Raw genomic sequence first — 25,111 nt, 5'->3', positions numbered from 1 at the left:
TCAAAAAAACATATATATCAATAGGCGCGCTCCGAGCGCTCACTGGTATGCGTACCGGGGAGCGCACCCTGCGCGCTACGGGAGTGCGCAAGCGCAAAGCTGATTGGCTGTATGATGTCTGTCAACATTCTAAACAGTCCGGAGAGTCCGCCATTTTGTGTCTCGGGAAAATCGAGACACCTGAAGTGAAAACAAAAAGGGGGAAATGATTAAAAAGGAACAGGGTAGACACCCCCTGACCCCCTAGGTTTTCTGAGGGGGGCCTAGAAGGACCCTGATGGGCCAAAAAACTATTTTTTTTAACTTTTTCGCGGGGTAAGCGCTGGGTGCGTTCCTGGGTACGCTCTTCGGTATGTGCACCCTGAGCGCACCACAGGGAAAAACTGTGTAAAAAAATAGAGTAAAAAAATAATGTAGAGTGTTTAGAGGTAAGTTAGCTCTGAAAAGAGCTGTTGTGTTATGTGGGTGTTTTTTGTACCTACAAGTAGGTACCAATGCAGAGTCTTATATTCAAGAGACAAACTCTATTCCCCTCATCTGTAAAATGCACACCATCTCTCCTATTGATGTCTTGCACGTTGTAACGCTAGTTATTGTGGTAAATGCAACCCATACCATAGTCTCTGAGGAACGCAGAAACAGATTTATTCACATGTTTCCTTGCTTTCTCAATCTGTGGACAAAATTGGTTGGACCAGTTCCATTTTTGCCTTTGGCATATATTAGAAAATACCCAGGCAGTTTTTGGAAAAAGTGACATCAATTGCCCAAAGATGTCCTTTAACCCTTTCGCTGCGGCGGCTATTCCGCCGCAGCGCTAAAGGGGCGGGGCGGCCGCACGGCCGCCGCATGCTGGTGACAGAACCGCTCCGTCACCAGCTACAGTTGAGCTGTGCTGGTGACGGAGCGGTTCCGTCATGACCCGCCCCGCTCATTAAACCTGCCGCGCAGGCGCGAAATCAGCGCCGCGCAGGCGCGGCGGCCGGGCCATGACGGAGCCGCTCCGTCATCAGCACAGCTCAACTGTAGCTGATGACGGAGCGGCTCCGTCATCAGCAGGGGAGGGGTTAAAAGCATTTCCAGACCTACCCCAGTCAAAGTGCCTAGGTCATTTCCACCACAGTGCACAATTATACGGTCAGGGTGTGGTAAATGCATTAAGGATTTTACCAATGGTATCAATTGGTGACTTCTCAATCCTCTCTGTCCAATCCATACAATGTCCACATTTGGTATATCAAGTTTGAAAATACCTCTGTTAGCTGCGTATTTTTGACTCCAGTGGACATAGCTATGACCCACAAACCAGATGTTTTGCATCTTGAAGGTGGATGTGCTTCTAGTCAGATAAGTTGTGGAAATGAAATGGCAGTTTGATTATGAAAAAAAGTGGTTGAGAATCAGTGCAGTTGAAAAACCAGAAATGATTGGTGCTTTCCTAAAAATCTCCACTGAAAATTAGGGTGCATGCTTTTCTTTTGTAAAAAGTCATTTCAATGGTTGAGAAAAAGTAATTTAAACAAACATTGCAGTTGATTAGCTAGTAGATTGATTGGTCAAACACCCTTGATGGATTCTTTTGCAACATAGTATGATGAACTTGTGAATTGTGTGCTGGGTTAGGAGGGAGTTACTATGGTTACAGGGTGAATGAGCACTGGGGGGGATGGGTGAATGTTATGTGAGTTTCGAAGTCTAGAAATGTACAACCAATTACAATGTGCAGTTTGGTTTAGAATTTGTGTGGGAACAATTTTGATTCTTTGCCATTATTCTCAGGCTCAAGTGAAAGAAGCATTATTCAGAGATTCTGCCTAAGAATTTCTGTTGAGTGTGACTGACACTGTTTTACATCTTCCAAAGCATTTTTAAAGGTGAGCAAAGATTCTTTTAAAATATAGATAAAGATAGAGAGCTTAAAGATTTTTGAAAAGTATCACAGTGAGTGTCTGTGTGAATTAAGGAATTATATTTTTACCTTTTCCCATAATGTTAGCTGTGTGCGCTTACAGTTTGTATTTTTTAGTTTTTAAGGTAGACTTCTTTTTAAATAGTTTTTTATGCTTGGATTCAATGCTCGTATAGAGATAGTGTAATGGTTTCATTGGACTTGTAAATATGCTCCTTTTTTAGAAGCGCCTTGTGCAACCTTTAACATGGGTGAAAGCAGTGAATGTATGGAGAGGGATAGGAATAGCAGATAGAAAACCATATGAAATGGTGTGGGAGATGCATAAAGTATTTCAGTAAGGGCATCAATTGAGATGGAATATAAGATAAAGAGGGGCATATTTACAAGCCCCTTGCGCAATGTTTGACATTAATGCTGGTATAGAGATAGTGTAATGGTTTCATTGGCATATTTACAAGCCCCTTGCGCAATGTTTGACATTAATGCTGGTATAGAGATAGTGTAATGTTTCATTGGCATATTTACAAGCCCCTTGTGCAATGTTTGACATTAATGCTGGTATAGAGATAGTGTAATGGTTTCATTGGCATACTTACAAGCCCCTTGCGCAATGTTTGACATTAATGTAAGAATAGAGATAGTGTAATGGTTTCATTGGCATATTTGCAAGCCCCTTGTGCAATGTTTGTCCTCTTAATTCTGCACTCCCCTTGGAAAGGGGCGACCACTCGGTCCCCCCGAACGTATGGTAGGGGGCCCGGATCCCCCCGGGAAGCCATTTTGGGCGGGGGGCGTGTCTCGGCTGGCATGCCCGAAGCGGCGTAGCCGGGGCGCGCCTTTTCCCACCCAAGAAGGGTTGTCCTAGACACCTACACCGTTGGCCACGCCCGTAGGCGTACCGGAGGAGGGTACACGCCCTCCCGAAGAGGAATAAAAGGAGCAGCAATCCGAAGAAGCATCCTCTTGTTCCTGTGCTTGGAAGCTGCTCCCTCTCGTTGCACGTGAGCCCTCGACGGAACAAGGAGCAATTTTTGAGAACTTGTAATTTTTGTGTTTCTCTTTCAGCGACTTCGAACGTTCGGATCCAGGACCGCGTTAAGCAACAATGCGACAACAATGCCTGGCAAGAAGGCTGGAAAGAAGTCAGGGACTGACCAGATGCTTCGCATGCTGATAAAAGATATGGTGAGCATGAAGAAGCAGATGGCAGCAATGAACAATACGGGTAGACCGAAGAAGGTCATAGGACCGGCATTACCCGGAGTCGTCCCCGCAGGGAGATGTAAAAGGGTCAGGGGTAGGGCGGCAGGGGGGGAAGTCCCGGTTCCCGAGTTACCCCCGGCGACCCCGGTCATTCCAGTCGAAGCCCCGTTACCGATCCCGGACGCAGGCCAACCGATTCCGGTTGTTGTTACGCCCGCCAGGGAGGAGGATATGCCTCCGAAGTTAGCCGCCCAGTTGGCCGCATGGCTCAGTAAAAACACAGGGGGTGCTACGGCACCGGGAGACATGGCCGAAGAGGCCAAATTACTAATGCAGCAGTTGCGGCAGTCGCGAGATGCCGCGAAGGCGAATCTCCCTCTTGTCCCCCCACAGGTGACCTCGGAAGGACCAGCAGCCGGCGTCGAAAAAACGGCGGGACCAGCAATGGAGCCGGGTAAGCAGGCATTGCCAATGGCAAGGGAGGGGTCTTTGCCCTTGAGAAGGGAAAAGGTGGTCCAACATATACCGCTGGCCACGAAAGAATTGATTTGGGCTGATAAGTATGTGAATATGTTTTCTCTCCTGACCGACCATCGCGAGATGGAGTATGTTAAGACTCAGAAAGATTTGTGGCACCCGAGTGTGTGGCGAGCAAAAATGGCGGGATTCAGGGTTGATGAGACAATCTCAAATTGGGCCAAGGCCTTTGCGATGTTTACTGCAATTATTGGGGAACGTAAGCCCGAGGTTTAGACCGAATTGTCCTGCTATCAGGCACGTATAATAGATTTTTATGAAACTTATGAGGGCGATGAATGGATGGGTTATGATATGAAGTTTCGTAAAGCCAAGGAGTATGATTCATCTCTGACGTGGGATTGTCTCGACTCGATCTCTTGGCAGAAGCAGCTCCTGCCGGGCGCGACGAAGTCGTCCTCGCTTGGCGGGAATGGGTCGAGGCCTTCCCGCCACCAGCCGGAGGCGCCCTTTGGAGCGGGCCCCGCTGGTGACCACCAACCAAGGAGTGGTGGGAATGGGGGTAGAAAAGGGGTCTGTTGGAATTTTAACAGGGGCAAGTGCACTAGGCCACAAGGGACGTGTAAGTTCAGACATGAATGTGCAAGTTGCGGAAATTCTTCACACCCCGAGAGTTCGTGCAGAGCCAAGAATGGTGATACAGGGGGTAGAGGAGGGGCCAAACAGGTCTGATGTGGACCATGGAGTTCCGCTACCAACCCCCGTAGATATCATGGCAATGATCCCCTGGCTAAACGAATACCCTGATCATGTCTCCGCTGGGGTGTTGAGGAACGGCTTCTCGTATGGTTTCCACATCCCGGCGGGGGATTTTCATGGGGAATCACTGTGTAGAAACCAACTGTCGGCTCAGAATAATCCAGCGGTGGTAGAAAGAAAGATTGCAAAAGAGGTTGCCCTTGGCCGGGTCGCTGGCCCATATAGGCACCCGCCAGTCACTAATTTCATCTGTTCCCCGTTGGGAGTAGTTCCCAAGAGGGACCCGGGGGAGTTTAGGTTGATCCACAACTTGTCAGCTCCTAGGGGTCTTTCGGTGAACGATGCGATTGACCCGGGAGTTTGTTCGGTGCGGTACGCATCCTTCGATGATGCCGTCGCCATGTTGAATCGCCTGGGGCCCGGAGCGCTGATGGCAAAGTCGGATATCGAGTCAGCATTCCGGTTGCTCCCGGTACACCCACGGGATCAGCGTCTGTTAGGTTTTGTGTTCCAAGGACGTTACTACATGGATAGATGTATGCCAATGGGTTGCTCCATCTCTTGTGCTTATTTTGAGAAATTCAGTTGTTTTCTGCAATGGGCGTTCACCAAAGCCACTGGCCATACCCAGGTTATGCATTACCTAGATGATTTTTTGTTCTTGGGGGCAGCCGGCGACACGCAATGTGCGCAGGCGTTACGGGAATTTTGCACTCTCATGGAGCGGTTTGGAGTGCCATTGGCACCATGTAAGACGGTTGGGCCATCTACTTCACTCGAGTTTCTGGGCATTGAGCTCGATTCTGTGGAGGGATGTTTCCGTTTGCCATTGGACAAAGTAGCGAAGTTCAGGGCTTCTCTGGAACTGTGCATTAGCAAAGAGAAAGTTACTCTCCATCAGTTACAACAGGCAGTGGGCCAGCTCAACTTTGCCCTTAGAGTGATACCAATGGCCCGCCCCCTTTTCCCGCTCTATTGCACAAGCCATGGTTGGTCTCAAGGAAGGGCACCATCGCACAAGACTGTCTGCAGAGGTTTGCCAGGATATGCGCATATGGTTAGCATTTCTGGCGGATTTCAACAGTCGAGTAGTGTGGGTCAAGCCACCAGCGTCCTCGGACGAGCTGGGTTTGTGGACCGACTCGGCAGGGAGCGTGGGATTTGGCGCCATCTTTGGTAATCGATGGTCGGCGCAAACATGGCCGACGTGGTGGTACACCAGTGGTCTCACAGGTAACATTGGGTTTCTCGAGTTGTTCCCCATTTTTGTGGCTCTGAAGGCATGGCCGGATGAGTTCCGAGATCGCTCAGTGGTGTTCTGGTCCGACAACATGACTGTAGTCGAATGTATAAATAATCAGGCAGCACGCTGCAAGTGGATATTGAGATTACTGAAGGAAATTGTACTACTGTGCATGAGACTGAACGTACAATTTAGGGCGAAGCATGTGCCGGGTGTACTGAACCAGGCGGCTGATGCACTCTCTCGTTCACACATGCAGGCCTTCAGGAGTTATTTACCTTCCGCGGACATAGCGGCAGCACCATTTCCCGAAGCACTCTGGCTACTCGGTGCCCCGGATTACAAGACCTCGTGGGAGCAAGCCTAGCCCCCAGGACAAGGAAGGCATACGAAGGAGCGTTTCGTTCCTATTGTGCATTTTTGGGTCCAGCAGGAGGGGACAATTGGGGGCAGGAGGAGTATGTCGTAAAGTTTTTAGTAGCACTACACAGGGCAGGCCGATCAGCGGCAAGGGCCAACAGGCACCGGGCTGCCATTGCATTCATGGTGCAGGCGCATGGCATCAAGGACCCCACATCGTCCTTTTTGGTAAAGAAGGCTCTGCGTGGTTGGCAACGCCTTGAGGGTCGTAGAGTAGACGAAAGGCGCCCGATTGGGTTAGAAAGGTTGTCCCTGCTGATGTCGGTACTCCCCACAACATGTTCCTCCCAGTTCGAGGCAGTGCTGTTCCGGGCCGCTTTCGCATTAGCGTTCCATGGGGCTATGCGGGTGAGCGAGCTGGTTGCAAAAAATAAGAAGGATATGGAGGGAGGTCTGTGTCGGGAACACATTCTGATCAAGGGTGATTCAATGGTGGTCACAATAGCCAGGTCCAAGACCGATCAGGGTGCTATGGGAGACAGTATTGTTGTCCAGCGCATGCGTGGGTCCCCCATGTGCCCGGTGAAGTGCGTTGAGGGATATTTAGCGCAAAGGGCGGAAGCATGGGGGGGAAGCTTGCTGAGACACATCGACGCCACCCCACTGACAAGGTTTCAGTTTCAGAGGGTGCTAACAATGGCAATCGCAGCAGCGGGCTTGGACCCGGGCGATTTCAGGACCCATTCCTTTAGGATAGGGGCTGCTACTGAGGCTACAGCCAGGGGTCAGAGTGTGGAGAAGGTGAAACAACTGGGACGATGGTCCTCGAACTGTTATAAAAGGTATGTGCGGTTGCACATGTTGTGAAGCCAATGTCATGAACTCACTCTTCTTGTCTTCTGTTTGGTTTACAGTTTCGCGAGCATGCTATGCGGGGTGGACTGTGCAGTCGACCCGGCACCTGGGGACCAGAGGTCAGAGATCACCGGCTGAGGAAAGAGTGGTGTGGGTCGTGGGCCACTCATACGTGAGGCGGGCCGGGGACGTATTCAAAGCAGGTGACATGATTCACGCAGCTGGGGAATACGGGTACAGGGTGACCTTCCACGGAAGGGGCGGGCTCTGTATTGACCAGTTTTAATGTTTTGTCGAGGGACTGTTAGGGCGGACAAGGTCACCGCTGTCTGTAATCATAGTACACCTGGGAGGCAATGATTTGGTGACACTCGGTCGGCGAGTACTACTCGAGCGAGTTTTATCTACTGTTAGCTGGTTGGCGAGAAGGATCCCGGGGTGCACGATAGCATGGTCCCACATGATTCCCAGGAAGATGTGGCGGGGGGGCCTCTCTGTATCAGCACTGAACCATTCAGTAAAGAAGGTCAATAACAAGCTTGGTAGGTTGTTTCGCTCGGCGCAGTTGCACTGTATTCCGCATGGTTGTATTCGGGGGGATCACATGTATCTCGAAGATGGGGTCCATTTGTCCCGGGAGGGGAATGTCTTACTCATAGGAGACTTCATAGCATGGTTAAGGGGTTTGTAAAAGCATGACCTTTGGTAGGAGTTGTGGGGGGGCCGGATAGCCGGTAAACTATCCGGCCTGTGGCGGTAAGGTCATGATCGGTGAGCAGTAATTTCAAGGTCCCTAGAGGGGGGCGCCACCCATTATGGATGGGAGCGCCCGGGGGGAGGCGGCCATTGGCCCCTCACAAGGGGAGGCGTCACCCACTAAGTATGGGGTCGCCTAAGGGAAGGCGGTCATAGGCCCCTTCCAGGGGAGGAGGCGGCTAGATGCCCCTCCTACGAATTTCCCGGGGCCCGGATATCCGTGACAGCGGATGTGATAAACAGTGTGGGGTGGGAGGGGGGTCCACGCTACCTTCTAGACACCTCACACGAGTCCTCGGACGACCATTAAGATGGCGTCGAGTTAAATAGGGGGCCCCTGCAAAGACAAGGGAAATTGGAGTTGGCACAGAGGTACAGTCCTCTGTGCGCCCGCCCCTCACACCGTGAGGGGGGAGTTCTGGTAGTAGGGATCTGACACCGGTTGCGACCTTGCCGTTGGCCCGTAATGCTAGGATGTACAATTTTTATTTAGAAAGTATGCATTTGCAGGATGTTTAGACTCGGCTAGGAAAACCTTTGTATTAGAGATTTGTTAAGTTTAGCCAATGAACGTGTCTGCATCGTAATGTAATAAATGAAAAATTGTACATGATATGAAACTGTTATTTTAATGTTTTCATTTTGTTTCATATTTTAATAAATACGGCCTGGGAGGGTAACTCCCTCCCGCCTTCCAAAAGTTCAGAACTGCGTCCGTCTTCCCATCCTTGGGGATTGTGTTGGGAGGGGGTGACAGGCATCCCGGCCATATGGAAAGGGGCGACCACTCGGTCCCCCCGAACGTATGGTAGGGGGCCCGGATCCCCCCGGGAAGCCATTTTGGGCGGGGGGCGTGTCTCGGCTGGTATGCCCGAAGCGGCGTAGCTGTGGCGCGCCTTTTACCACCCAAGAAGGGTTGTCCTAGACACCTACACCGTTGGCCACGCCCCGTAGGCGTACCGGAGGAGGGTACACGCCCTCCCGAAGAGGAATAAAAGGAGCAGCAATCCGAAGAAGCATCCTTTTATTCCTGTGCTTGGAAGCTGCACCCTCTCGTTGCACGTGAGCCCTCGACGGAACAAGGAGCAATTTTTGACCTACCCACCAGCCCCTTATGGCAATGTTAGTACTGCAATAAAATTGATTTGCTTTGGTAATATCTTTTTTCTCCTGGTTTAGTGGTTAATAAAAATGTCAATGTTGGTACTGCAATAAAATGATTTGCTTCATAACATTTTCTTCCTTAGTGGAGCGGAGTATAACAGTCTAGTTGAAGGATGTGTTGAATGTTTAAATATTAGGATAAATATTGCACTGTAAAGTTAATTTTCTTTCTTAAATAGGTAAATAAAACGTCGTATTTATTTTTGGTCGGGCGGTAAGGTCATGATCGGTGAGCAGTAATTTCAAGGTCCCTAGAGGGGGGGCGCCACCCATTATGGATGGGAGCGCCCGGGGGGAGGCGGCCATTGGCACCTCACAGGGGGAGGCGGCACCCACTAAGTATGGGGTCGCCTAAGAGAAGGCGGTCATAGGCCCCTTCCAGGGGAGGAGGCGGCTAGATGCCCCTCCTACGAATTTCCCGGGGCCCGGATATCCGCGACGGCGGATGTGATAAACAGTGTGGGGTGGGAGGGGGGTCCACGCTACCTTCTAGACACCTCACACGAGTCCTCGGACGACCATTAAGATGGCGTAGAGTTAAATAGGGGGCCCCCGCAAAGACAAGGGAAATTGGAGTTGGCACAGAGGTACAGTCCTCTGTGCGCCCGCCCCTCACACCGTGAGGGGGGAGTTCTGGTAGTAGGGATCTGACACCGGTTGCGACCTTGCCGTTGGCCCGTAATGCTAGGATGTACAATTTTTATTTAGAAAGTATGCATTTGCAGGATGTTTAGACTCGGCTAGGAAAACCTTTGTATTAGAGATTTGTTAAGGTTAGCCAATGAACGTGTCTGCATCGTAATGTAATAAATGAAAAATTGTACATGATATGAAACTGTTATTTTAATGTTTTCATTTTGTTTCATATTTTAATAAATACGGCCGGGAGGGTAACTCCCTCCCGCCTTCCAAAAGTTCAGAACTGCGTCCGTCTTCCCATCCTTGGGGATTGTGTTGGGAGGGGGTGACAGGCATCCCGGCCATATCACTCATTATCTCTCTGTTAGCCTCATTCTCTCCGTCCCTTTAGTCTCTCACTCCTCTTCTGTCACGCTCACTCCCTATAACTCTGCCATACTCCCACACTCATCTTCAATCAGACCTTAACCTTTACTTTTGCTCCTTCACTCTTTTCTCTTCCCTTACTCTCCTTACTCTACTTCACTAACTCCTTCTCTTACTCCCTCTGTCCTCTTAGTTCTACACTACCCTTCCTTCTTTCTCTGTCTGTTTGCTTCATTATCTCTGACCCCTTAGTCTGTCACTCCTCTTCTATCACGCTCACTCCCTATAACACAGCCACACTCCCTCACTTATGTTTCTTTCCTCCCTCACTCACTCAGTCTTCTACTCTCACTTTTTCTTTCACTTTCTCTGTCTCTTCACTCCCTTACTCACCTTGTCTCACACTCACTTGCCTTTATCCAGTCTGTATCTCCACTCTTTCCTAAACATCACTGCTCTTTTCTTACCCTTCCACACCCCCGTTCCTTTACTACATTTTCTTCACTTATCGTCATTCCCCATTTTCACTCTCCTTCTCTTCACTCACCTCCCACACTCACCTTCTTTCAGTCCCCCTACTTCACTTCCCTTCCCCTCTTGTCCCTTTCTTTGCTTTCTCACTCATTTTCCTCTCCTCTCTCACTGCACTCCACTACAGTTACTCTTTTTGATTTTTTTAAGAATACAGCTCCTTTTTGAGTATTGGAGATAGTTCTAAAAAGCACTTTTTTTTTCTTCTTTTTTCGTTTTTTTCTCAATAAAAACAAAAACAGGGAATGCAAAACTGCTCAACAGGAGCAAACAAAATGAATCAACATTAGGGCTGGGGACGGCAGCGGTGATTTTCTCTGGTTCGGACAATGTTCATAATACTTTGTTCACCATAACAAAGTAATTCATCACAATCTTTGCATTTGATTGTGATTCTGTTGAAAACAGGCTGAATATTTGGAATCAGCTGTTCTGGTCGCCCCCTCACCGATGATGCAGTTGCTCCTCCAGTCGAAGTAGAAGCACCATCCCCTGGAGCATCTGGTGTCAGAGCCCTGACACTCTCCCGGGCATAGTTCTGCGGATACCTCCTCTGAACGTGCCGAATCATGGTTGAATTTCCAAAAGAGTATTTCCTGGTAGCGTCTCCCCGTGACAGGACAGTATTATAAGTTCGGCACTTTGGAGCATTTACTTTTTTTTATCTTGTGGTATTGAGAAAAACTTCCAAATGAAGTGCTCCTTTGCCTTGCGCTGAGGAACCTCTTCATCTATAAACTCATTCAAGTCATCACTGCTACTGGAGGATCTAGCAGCCATTATAATTCCAAAAAGGATGAGCAGCAAAAAACAGGTCTTTAAGTCACAAAAGTGAAAGAAGAATTGAAGGAAATGAGTGAGGTTTTCATTCTTTGAAAAAAAAATGTTAGCAACCAATGAAAAGTGTTAATTTAAGGTCACATGATTTGACACGCTTTCGCTGCGCGCACTGGAGCGCTTCCGGGGTCGCTTACGCGGCACGAACATGTGGGCTTCCGTGGGCACTTACGCGGCACATGTAAGTGACGTTTTGGTAGCTTTACGGAAATGCAAAATCATATCCTTTCTGAAAATCAAAAATACTACTTTTATAAGTCTAGTACTGATTGTCTTGCATTATTATTTCGTTTTTATACATATTTTTTTCACGAATGCAGAAATGGCGCTCTCGCTGCGCTCTCTGGTGAGCTTACCGGTGCGCGCACCCGGAGCGCTCAAAGGCAAAATGATACGGGTAAGCTCACCGGTGCGCGCACCCTGAGCGCCCCAGGAAAAAAATGATAAAAAAAAAGAAAAATACATTGAAAAAATAATTTAAAAAAATAAATTAATAATAATTAATACTTATACAAAACAGCTAATAAAAAACACTAAAAATTGTAGGTTACAAAATCGATATAGAAAGGAATTCGCTTTTAAAAAGCCTTTGAAATTCAGTGAAAAAACCAGAGCTTTCACAATCGTTATAGTTTGGAATTGGCATTTAAAAAACCTTTGAAATTCACTGAAAAAACCATAGGTTTCACATTTGTTATAGTTAGGAATTAGTATTTAAAAAACCTTTGAAATTCAATATAAAAACCATAGGTTTCACACCAGTTATAGTTAGCTGAACATTTGACTCATACAAAACCATTGAAATTCCCACGTTATAGTTAGTGGGACTCACTATAACTCTCGCGCCCGCAATCCACTGCTGATGATGTCACATATTACATCATTCATGACATGGTCAGTGACATCACTGATGGCATCACTGATAATGACATACAGTTTTACAACTGGTGTGAAACCTATGTTTTTTTCATTGAATTTCAAAGGTTTTTTAAATGCTAATTCCTAACTATAACAAATGTGAAACCTATGGTTTTTTCAGTGAATATATATATACATACACAAACATATATATATACATACACACACGTATATATATATATATATATATATATATATATATATATATATATATATATTACCTACTGGCGATAGCCAGTAGGTATATATAGTTAGGATTTTTTTCCTATGGGATTTTTGAAAATTCTATGTCGAATAACTTTGGCGTTTGAGGACAGAATTGGCTGAAATTTTCAGGAAAATGGAACATTTTGTTTCTGAGCAGCCCCTGAAAATTTGGGGGGGTTTCGTCAAGGGGGGGGCCGAGAAAAAAGGGGGGTCCCAAAACGTGTTTTTCCCATGCAATTTTCCATAGGGCGGTTGGCCTCACTTTTAGCCTGAACGGCTGAATGGATTTACACCAAACTTGGCAAAATTGTAGGGACTGGTAGCCCGATGTGCCTTTGCTATGTCTCAAGATATAGGCTCCAGTGGTTTTTACGAAAATTAACTTTGAAAAATATATATTGGGCTACATTGGGCTATATATATGTTGGAGCCCAAATGTAGCCCAATGTAGCCCAATGTAGCCCAATGTAGCCCAATGTAGCCCAAAGATGGCCGCCAGAGACAAAAGAAACAAATGTAGCCCAAATAGCAGCCAGATGTAGCCCAACTATAGCCCAATGACAGAATGTCCCAGAGTGTTCTAAAGAACAACTAGAGTGCTAACAGTCCTACTTATTACAAAGGTATGGCACACCTGAAGCCATCTTGATTGGAATAAAGTGGTAACTCTTAAAACATTTAATTTAAAAAGGAACAAAATGAGGGGGGTTCATTTTGCCATAGAAAGTATGATTAGCGAATATATGACGAAATCCCGCATACCATCAGTCCGCAAAAAAAAATCCTGCATCTACTATTAGGCCGCAAATTAAAATAACGAAAACTTTTAGAACGAATATGCCTTTAGCATACACTAAACAACTAAACTACCCTAAACCCTAAAACACTACCCCCAGCATGACCCTACACTACACAAACAGGACAACACTACCCTAAACCCTAAAACACTACCCCCAGCATGACCCTACACTACGCAAACACTACAACACTATCCAAAACCCTAAAACACTACACCCCAGCATGGCCCTACACTACGCAAACACTACAACACTACCCAAAACCCTAAAACACTACACCCCAGCATGACCCTACACTACGCAAACACTACAACACTACCCTAAACCCTAAAACACTACCCCCAGCATGACCCTACACTACACAAACACTACAACACAACCCTAAACCCTAAAACACTACCCCCAGCATGACCCTACACTACGCAAACACTACAACACTACCCTAAACCCTAAAACACTACCCCCAGCATGACCCTACACTACGCAAACACTATAACACTACCCTAAACCCTAAAACACTACCCCCAGCATGACCCTACACTACGCAAACACTACAACACTACCCAAAACCCTAAATCACTACACCCCAGCATGACCCTACACTACGCAAACACTGCAACACTACCCTAAACCCTAAAACACTACCCCCAGCATGACCCTACACTACGCAAACACTACAACACTACCCTAAACCCTAAAACACTACCCCCAGCATGACCCTACACTACGCAAACACTACAACACTACCCTAAACCCTAAAACACTACCCCCAGCATGACCCTACACTACGCAAACACTACAACACTACCCAAAACCCTAAAACACTACCCCCAGCATGACCCTACACTACGCAAACACTACAACACTACCCAAAACCCTAAAACACTACCCCCCAGCATGACCCTACACTACGCAAACACTACAACACTACCCAAAACCCTAAAACACTACCCCCAGCATGACCCTACACTACGCAAACACTACAACACTACCCAAAAACCCTAAATCACTACACCCCAGCATGACCCTACACTACGCAAACACTGCAACACTACCCTAAACCCTAAAACACTACCCCCAGCATGACCCTACACTACGCAAACACTACAACACTACCCTAAACCCTAAAACACTACCCCCAGCATGACCCTACACTACGCAAACACTACAACACTACCCTAAACCCTAAAACACTACCCCCAGCATGACCCTACACTACGCAAACACTACAACACTACCCAAAACCCTAAAACACTACCCCCAGCATGACCCTACACTACGCAAACACTACAACACTACCCAAAACCCTAAAACACTACCCCCCAGCATGACCCTACACTACGCAAACACTACAACACTACCCAAAACCCTAAAACACTACCCCCAGCATGACCCTACACTACGCAAACACTACAACACTACCCAAAACCCTAAATCACTACACCCCAGCATGACCCTACACTACGCAAACACTGCAACACTACCCTAAACCCTAAAACACTACCCCCAGCATGACCCTACACTACGCAAACACTACAACACTACCCTAAACCCTAAAACACTACCCCCAGCATGACCCTACACTACGCAAACACTACAACACTACCCAAAACCCTAAAACACTACCCCCAGCATGACCCTACACTACGCAAACACTACAACACTACCCAAAACCCTAAAACACTACCCCCCAGCATGACCCTACACTACGCAAACACTACAACACTACCCAAAACCCTAAAACACTACCCCCAGCATGACCCTACACTACGCAAACACTACAACACTACCCAAAACCCTAAAACACTACCCCCAGCATGACCCTACACTACGCAAACACTACAACACTACCCAAAACGCTAAAACACTACACCCCAGCATGACCCTACACTACGCAAACACTACAACACTACCCAAAACCCTAAAACACTACCCCCAGCATGACCCTACACTACGCAAACACTACAACACTACCCAAAACCCTAAAACACTACCCCCAGCATGACCCTACACTACACATACACTACAACACTACCCTAAACCCTAAAACACTACACCCCAGCATGACCCTACCCTACGCAAACACTACAACACTATCCTAAACCCTAAAACACTACGCCCAGCATGACCCTACACTACACAAACACTACAACACTACCCTAAACCCTAAAACACTAGCCCCAGCATGACCCTACACTACGCAAACACTACAACACAACCCTAAACCCTAAAACACTACCCCCAGCATGACCCTACACTACGCAAACACTACAACACTACCCTAAACCCTAAAACACTACCCCCAGCATGACCCTACACTACGCAAACACTACAACACAACCCTAAACCCTAAAACACTACCCCCAGCATGACCCTACACTAAACAACCACCACAACTCTACACTACACTAACACAACACTACACTACACAACACTACACTACACTACACAATCACTAACCCACGAAAAAATTAACACAAACCCACTTACCTCTCTCGTCATCGTGGTTTTCACAACGCAAATGCATTTACCATACATGCCTTTAAAACGTAATTCTTTGTAAAGGCATGCGCGATAAATGCACATGCGTTTTGAAAAAATGCGGGATAATGGTATGCGAGGTCAATGACCTTGCGGGATAATGGTATGCGGACTGAAAGTCTGCAGGATAAAAAATGCGGGAAAATGGCTGCAAACCATGATTAGCAGCAGACTTCCCTGGTGAGCACTAGCTTTACTACAGTGATCTAATGAGCAACTAGAGTGCTAACATTCAGAATTTATGGCAAATGTGTGAAACATCTGAATGCCTTCTTGATAGAACCAAAGTAAACACGCATTGAAAATGCAATAGATCTCGCCCTCGTTTAAGTTAAAGCCATTCTGTTTGTAATGAGGTGGCTTTTTAGCTTTGCTTTTATTAGTGTTTTTAAAACTTTCATGTAAATAACATGCATATGTATGCATATATGTATATGTATGCATGCATTTATATGTGCAGATTATATATGTTTATATATGTATATTACCTACTGGCGATAGCCAGTGGGTATATATAGTTAGGATTTTTTCTCTATGGGATTTCTGAAAATTCTATGTCTAAGAACTTTGGCGTTTGTGGACGGAATTGGCTGAAATTTTCAGGAAAATGGCACATTTCGTTTCTGAGCAGCCCCTGAAAATTTGGGGGGGTTTCGTCAAGGGGGGGGCCGAGAAACAAGGGGGGTCCCAAAACACGTTTTTCCCATTCATTTTTCCATAGGGCGGTTGGACTCACTTTTAGCTCGAACGGCTGAATAGATTTACATGAAACTTGGCAAAATTGTAGATATGGTTTGCCCGACGTGACTTTGCTATGTCTCAATATATGTGCTCCAGTGGATTTTGAGAAATTAACTTTAAAAAAAATATATATATCTGTGACAGCGCTCCGGTTAGCGCCCCGGTTTGCATACCTGACGCGTAACGGAACTTCGCGAGGCAAAGCTGATTGGCTCTCCGGTGTCTGTCAACATTCTAAACAGTCCGGAGCGGCCGCCATCTTGTCTCTCGGTACGATCGAGAGACAAGATGTGGTGAAAAACGAAGGGGGAAATGAAGGAAAGGGGGCAAGGTAGACCACTCCTGACCCCCTAGGATTGATGAGGGGGATATTAAAGTGCCCCGCGGGGCAAAAAAAAAAATAATTTTTTTGCGATTTTACGCCGTAGAGGCGCGTCCCGGTACGCGAACCGGGCAGCTCACTGGGCAGCTAACCGGCAGCGTAGCTGTCAACATTGTAAACAGTCCGGAGCGGCCGCCATCTTGTCTCTCGGTAGGTTCGAGAGACAAGATGTGGTGAAAAAAGAAGGGGGAAATGAAGGAAAGGGGGCAATGTAAACCCCTCCTGACCCCCTAGGATTTGATGAGGGGGATATTAAAGTCCCCCGCGATTTTTCGCGGTAGAGGCGCTTCCCGGTACGCGAACCGGGCAGCTAACCGGCAGCGTAACTGGAGTCCGCCATCTTGTGTTTTTGGAGCGTCCGGTTCGCGTACCGGGTAGCGTCCCGGTAAGCGTAACAAGGGGAAAACCAAGAGAAACAGTAAAAAAAAAATTAAGGGAATAGATTTCCAGCAAACTTGACAAAATTGTAGGGACTGTTTGTTTGATGTGCCTTTGCAAGGCCTCAAGATATGTGCACGTGTGGATTTTGTCTAATTAAGGTTAAAAAAAATATATATATCTGTAAGCGTGCTCCGGCACGCTTACGTTACGGGTTTTGTTTGCGCTGCAGAGCCGATACGTCACGGTTATGCGACGCGTCATGAGGCGTCTCACGTGGCTACGTGATACGTCACGTAATAAAGAATATATTTTACAGCTATAGATATTAGCTTTTAAAAAACCAATGAAATTCACTGAAAAAAACCATAGGTTATAGACCATATATAGTTAGGAATTTGCATTTACAAAACCTTGAAAATTCACTGAAAAAACCATAGGTTAGAGACCATATATAGTTAGCTGGACATTTTATTGACATAAAACCAATGAAATTCCATATATAGTTAGTTGCACTAACTATATATCGCGCACCCGCAATCCACTGCTGATGATGTCACATATTACATCATTCATGACATGGTCAGTGACATCACTGATGACATCTCAAATGACATCACTGATGACATCACTGATGACATCTCAAATGACATCACTGATGACATCATGACACACCAATACCAGTTACTACATACGCACTCACTGATTCCTACGTCTACACACACATTCACTCATTCACCCATACAATCACTCATACATACAGTCACTCATTATTACAACACTATCATATGCACTCATACACCTATGCAGACACTCACACACTCCCACTCATCCATGGAGTTACTCACACATCTAGTCAGTCCTGTAAAGAATCAATCACACTTCCATTTCCTCATCTATACAGTTAAACACAGAACACCATACTTCAGTGACATCACTGATGACATCACTGATGACATCTCAAATGACATCACTGATGACATCTCAAATGACATCACTGATGACATCATGACACACCAATACCAGTTACTACATACGCACTCACTGATTCCTACGTCTACACACACATTCACTCATTCACCCATACAATCACTCATACATACAGTCACTCATTATTACAAGACTATCATATGCACTCATACACCTAGTCAGTCCTGTGAAGAATCAATCTCACTTCGATTTCCTCATCTATACAGTTAAACACAGAACACCATACTTTTCACACATATACTAACACATACTTACTCTCTTATACAATCACTGATACAAGTACACATTGATATGCACAGAGTCACACACCTCCCAGCCAGCCACACACACACTCAGTCTTCCATACATCCACTCATTCTTCAATATGTAAAACATATTTAAATTTTACAAAAACACACAGACACTAGATGATGTCATCAGTGATGTCATTTGAGATGTCATCAGTGATGTCATCAGTGATGTCATTTGAGATGTCATCAGTGATGTCATCAGTGATGTTACTGACCATGTCATGAATGATGTAATATGTGACATCATCAGCAGTGGATTGCGGGTGCGCGATATATAGTTAGTGCAACTAACTATATATGGAATTTCATTGGTTTTATGTCAATAAAATGTCCAGCTAACTATATATGGTCTCTAACCTATGGTTTTTTCAGTGAATTTTCAAGGTTTTGTAAATGCAAATTCCTAACTATATATGGTCTATAACCTATGGTTTTTTTCAGTGAATATATATATATATATATATATATATATATATATTACCTACTGGCGGTCGCCAGTAGGTATATATAGTTAGGATTTTTTCCCTATGGGACTTTTGAAAATTCTATGTCTAATAACTTTGGCGTTTGTGGACGGAATCGGCTGAAATTTTCAGGAAAATGGCACATTTTGTTTCTGAGCAGCCCCTGAAAATTTGGTGGGGTTTCGTCAAGGGGGGGCTGAGAAAAAAGGGGGGTCCCAAAACGCGTTTTTTGCATTGAGTTTTCCATAGGGCGGTTGGACTCACTTTTAGCTCGAACGGCTGAATGGATTTGCACGAAACTTGGCAAAATTGTAGGGACTGTTAGCCCGATGTGCCTTTGCTAGGTCTCAATATATGTTCTCCAGTAGTTTTTGAGAAATTAACGTTCAAACCAAGATATATATCTGTAACAGCGCTCTGGGCAGCGATCCGGTCCGCTTACTTTTCGCTTATCGGAACTTTGCGCGCAGAAAGCTGATTGGCTCTCCGGTGTCTGTCAACATTCTAAACAGTCCGGAGCGGACGCCATCTTGTCTCTCGGTAGGATCGAGAGAGAAGAAGAGGTGGAAAACGAAGGGGGAATTTAATGAAAGGGGGCAAGGTATCCCCCTCTTGACCCCCTAGGAATGTTGTTGGGGTTATTAAAGGGTCCCGTGTGGAAAATAAAAAAAAAATGATTTTTCACGGTAGAAGCGCGGCCGCGAACTGGTAGCGAAACGGGAATTCGCCATTTTGTGCTTCGTAAATTAAATTACTAGTTATAAGTGGGTGCGGGAGACGTATCCTAATCCCCTATGTTTCCTGAGGGTGGGTGAGGAGGCTGATATATGTTGATACATCTCTTCCAGCGGCTGTGCGTGAGCTTTTTTTTTTTTTTTGCTGCGTGACAGTCCGGAGCGGCCGCCATCTTGTCTCTCGGTAGGATCGAGAGAGAAGAAAAGGTGAAAAACTAAGGGGGAATTTAATGAAAGGGGGCAAGGTATCCCCCTCTTGACCCCCTAGGAATGTTGTTGGGGTTATTAAAGGGTCCCATGGGGAAAATAAAAAAAAAATGATTTTTCACGGTAGAAGCGCTTCACGGGCCGCGAACTGGGCCGCAAACTGGTAGCGAAACGGGAATTCGCCATTTTGTGCTTCGTTAATTAAAGTAGTAGGTATAAGGGGGTGCGGGAGACATATCCTAATCCCCTATGTTTCCTGAGGGTGGCTGAGGAGGCTGATATATGTTGATATATCTCTTCCAGCGGCTGCGCCATCTTGCCTTTTTTCGAATGCCACAATTTTGTCGTGCACGGCAGCCATTTTAGATGCCAGGCTGGTCCCAGGCTATCACCTACCCCTGCGGATGTAGTTTATGGCCCCAGCTGTAGAGAATTCAGACATGCCAATCCTCCTGATTCAGGCGTGTGAGTACTGATTTCAGTGCTAGTCTCCCGCCTCCCGATTTCTGCAAGCAAAAACCCGGGGGCATATTACGAACAACTAGCGATAATTTTTGTCTCTAACTTGTTTAGAGACAAAAATTATCGCCGCACATCGGCGATTTATATCGCAGATAAACCTTGCTATTATCGCAGAAAAGTCAGCGATATTCATGTATTATCGAGCAAATGCTCTTAGCCATGTTATCCACCTCCCATTGGATAACATGGCTAAGAACTGCTCAGGGCAGGTGTTAGATTTTAGAGATATTCGCGCTTAGCGCGAATATCTCCAAAAGTTGGTAATAGAAGGTAGCGATGTTAGGGACTGTTTCTAGTCGCTAACATCTTGGCACGCCACTTTGCATGTCATTAGTGATAAGTATCACTGACATGCAAAGCGGGGCCCAAGATGGTCGCTATCTCCTTTTAGCTGTCACTAACTGGTGTTAGCGACAGCTTGATAATAGGGAAATAATTTTATCTCCGCTTTCATGGTTTTTAAAGCCAAAAAAGTGGAGATAAACCCCCTTGATAATATGCCCCACGATTCCTTGGGGGTTTCAGCTGACAGGGCTTGGTATTGTGTTACATGGTAATTTTTCCAGGAAACGTCAGAGGGTCGATGCAGGGGTTCTAGAAGAGGTGATAAACCATTTAAGCCTCATGAACAAGCGCATGGTCTTTTAAAGATTTGTGAAGTACTCGGGGCGGCGGTGTGTGTGTGCCCTCTTTCAGGAGCGGGCGGGGGGGCACTGCCAGCAACTTGCCAGGTCAGGTAGTGTTCAACACGTGCATCACCCTTTCTCTGTCTGCTATTGCGCTCCATGCTTCGGAAAGGTAAGAAAAAGAACGTGCATTTGAGTTTGAAATGTCCGATCCTGCAGCAGCACACTTCCAAAGCCCACACATGACAATAACCCGATTCAAAGCCCCATTCACCCGTTTTTAAAAAAATAGATAACACTCCAACAAAGTAAGGTTATAAAACTTTATTAACTTTTAACGATAATGAACAGAACAAAAACTAAAAACATTTAAACATTTATTAACACAAAAAGCAACAATGGTTAGAAGCTGTCTTTTGTGCGAATAGTCCCAAGGCAGCACAACGTGCAGAGTTCTGGACGGCACCCAGGTGATGTCGCCTGGGTGCCGCACTGGTTTAGGGATCCTACAATGCTGCTCCGAAAATTGGCGTGGGGCGTCCCGGGTGGGGCGGGGGGAGGCCTCGTCAGTAGCGGTCTGTTGTGCGAATAGTCCCAAGGCAGCACAACGTGCAGAGTTCTGGACGGCACCCAGGTGATGTCGCCTGGGTGCCGCACTGGTTTAGGGATCCTACAATGCAGCACAGAAAAACAGCGTGGGGCGTCCCGGGTGGTGCGGGGGGAGGCCTCGTCAGTAGCGGTCTGTGTCCAGTGTCACATGGCTGACACAACATGTACGACAGGCACCCAGGTGATGTCCAGTAAACTGCCGCACTGGTTTTGGTATCCTACAATGCTGCTCCGAAAATTGGCGTGCGGCGGCCCGGGGGGGGGGGGGGGGGAGGCGGCGTGAACGGGCCTCCCCAGGTGGCGGCCATCTAGCTGAGTTGCGCTCGCTCTTGCGGCCACAGCGTCTCGCTCACCATGTTGTGGAGTTGCTCCCACTCTTGCAGTGCAGCGATAGGCGGCTGCCACATGGCTGTCAAAATGGCGGACGGCTCTTCGGTTTTGGGCCTGGTCCACTGAAATGGCCCTGGGACACCTTGGAAGTCGGACGCTTGCCTGCTAGGGCTTGGGCTCCATTCTCGAAAAGCGTCCCCTCAGCCGTGAAGATTGTATAAAAGTCTTGGGGGCCCCTGACTCCCGCAGGCTTCCGGTGGGGAGCGGCTGCCATGATTGCTCGCGGAATGACCACGACGGAGCCACGAGATGGTGGTGCTCTCATGCTGACGCCAGCTTCAGTCTGAATGATCCAGAAACAAGGTGGGGCTTTCATCGTTTGGGAAAAAAAAATGTTCTAAACCAATGAAAAGTGTTATTTTTAGGTCATATGACCAAGCCTTCCATCTTTAGGAAACCAAAAGTAAAATGAACCAATGAAAAGTTTTATAAACAAGTCACATGACCTGTTATGCGACATAGGGCTACAAAAAGCGTAGAAAATCCGTTGGCACGTGAGGCGGCGTCAGTAGCGGACCGATGTGCGAATAGGCCGAAGGCAGCACAACGCGCCGAGATCCGGATGGCACCGAGGTGGTGTCCAGCAAATTGCTGCACTGGTGTGGCCATCCTACAATGCTGCGCCGAAAGACGGCGTGTCCAGCTGAGTTGCGGTCACTGTTGCGGTACAGTGACTCGAACGCGCCGAGATCCGGATGGCACCGAGGTGGTGTCCAGCAAATTGCCGCACTGGTGTGGCCATCCTACAATGCTGCGCCGAAAGACGGCGTGTCCAGCTGAATTGCGGTCACTGTTGCGGTACAGTGACTCGAACGCGCCGAGATCCGGATGGCGCCGAGGTCGTGTCCAGCAAGTTGCCGCACTGGTGTGGCCATCCTACAATGCTGCGCCGGAAGTCGGCGTGGGGTGCCCCGTTGGCTTATGAGGTGATGTCAGTAGTGGACTGATGTGTGAATAGGTCGGAACCAGCACAAGGCGCCAAGATCCGAATGGCAAGTCCTGGATGTTGAGTGCCTCAGTTGAGATTTCTGAGCAGTGCTTGTAGAACTGTCTGAAGCTTATTTGCACCTGCTGCAGCTTCACTAGGTCCGGCGGAACTTGTTGCCTTTTCCTTTCTGCTTCTTTTCCTACAATGCGTTTCTTCTGAAGACACGACCAGGTCCCTGAATGTGTGCAGGGGGACGCTATTGAATGAATGAACGCGCCGAGATCTGGATGGCACCGAGGTGGTGTCCAGCAAATTGCCGCACTGGTGTGGCCATCCTACAATGCTGCGCCGAAAGTCGGCGTGGGGTGCCCCGTTGGTTTATGAGGTGATGTCAGTAGCGGACCGATGTGTGAATAGGTCGGAACCAGCACAAGGCGCCCTGCACTGTTGAGCCTTTTTCAATGTCTGTTTTTTGTTCTTTCCCCTCCATCAAAAACAAAACAAAAATACAAGGCGCCAAGATCCGAATGGCAAGTCCTGGATGTTGAGTGCCTCAGTTGAGAGTTCTGAGCAGTGCTTGTAAGACTGTCTGAAGCTTATTTGCACCTGCTGCAGCTTCACTAGGTCCGGCGGAACTTTTTTCCTTTTCCTTTCTGCTTCTTTTCCTACAATGCGTTTCATCTGAAGACACGACCAGGTCCCTGAATGTGTGCAGGGGGACGCTATTGATTGAATGAAAATGGCGGCTTGACACAAAGCTGACTCAAGCGTTACTGTTGGTGCTATACAGACAAAAATTGGTTTTCAGTTTGTACATTCTTCAGGTTTTTTTTTCCATCCAAGTCTGATTGAGAGTTTGTAGAAAAATGGCTTCAGATTTTCCACATACTACTCTTCAACATTCTTCCTAAATGTAACAATGTGAAACTCACTAGGAGAACGGCTGTTTCTGTTTCCTTTCAAAATGCTGCCACCAATATTTTCTGAATGGAAGACACCATCTTGTAACATAAAGGGCCGAAAGGGGTTCTGGTCTGGCCGATGGTTGGTGGAGACATTTTGACTATATCTTGGACCTGCCCGGCCTCGCCCAAAATGGCGCCGGTATAAATGGGACTCGTAACTCTTTGCCCGCAAATGTATATCTAGAAAATGTTATTGTAAGTGGCCCTGTCGTATTTTAATTACAAAATGTACGTCCACCGATTCCGCAACTGTTAGACACCTTTGTTCTTGTCACCTAATGGCCCGCTCGTTACGTTCTTCTACAGTGTAAATGTCTCCTCATCATATACGATTTGAGTTTGCTCCGTGGCCGGCCCACGTGGTTATAGGCCCGTATTTGTATACTGACATTTTCACAATAAAGGTTTTTAAAACAAAACACGGTAGTAGTATTTTCATTTGTAAAGTTTTTACTTTTAGTGACTGTTTTCGAATCAGTAAAAGGCAAGTGAAATAAAGCAGTCCAATTACATGACGGATAAAAGGTATAATATGTAGGAACGCAGTAAAGATAAATGGTCAAGGGCAGTTGTGTTTTTCATGTCTGCAACATAAAGTGATCGATAAGAATCTGATAATCAGGCGTATCGGCGACTAAGACAGCAGGCCGAATCTCTTTTACTCAACGGCTCCGTCATGGAAGGAAGAAACGCCCTTTTTCTCGAAAAAGGAATATATTTTACTTGCAAGACAGTTGTAAATTTTCCGGGAAAGTACATTAGCCTGGAATATTATAACATATGTTTGAAAAAAAAATATTGTTCGAAAATAATAAAAAGCGTAATTTTTAGGTCATATGACCAAGCTTTTCATCATTAAATTAACAAAAGTAAAATGAACCAATGAAAAGTTTTATTAACAAGTCACATGACCTGTTATGCTTACGTTACGCGCTGCGCGCCGCGCCTCGGATCACTTCCGGGTGCGCTAACGCGGCGTGTCATAAAACGCATTACGCGACAACGTAGGTCAAGAATATAGTCTAAATGTCTCCACCAACCAGCGTTCAGAACACAACCCCTTTCAGCAGTCCAAAAAGTTCTGTTAAATGACAACAGAGGGGACAGGCAACAAGAACCATCAGTCAAAGAGGGGAGGGCAAGTTCTTCTCTTCCGGGTCATGTTGGGGCGCTACCGGAACTGATCGAATTGGTAGTCTACAGTGTTTCTGGATGTTTCAGACTAAAGCTGGCGTCAGCATGAGACCACTACCATCTCGTAGCTCCGTCGTGGCCATTCCACGAGCAATCATGGCAGCCGCTCCCCACCAGAAGCCTGCG

Source organism: Lissotriton vulgaris, chromosome 1_1 (assembly GCF_964263255.1).
Source record: "Lissotriton vulgaris chromosome 1_1, aLisVul1.2, whole genome shotgun sequence".
Classification (NCBI taxonomy): domain Eukaryota; kingdom Metazoa; phylum Chordata; class Amphibia; order Caudata; family Salamandridae; genus Lissotriton; species Lissotriton vulgaris.
This window is presented reverse-complemented; position numbering follows the sequence as displayed.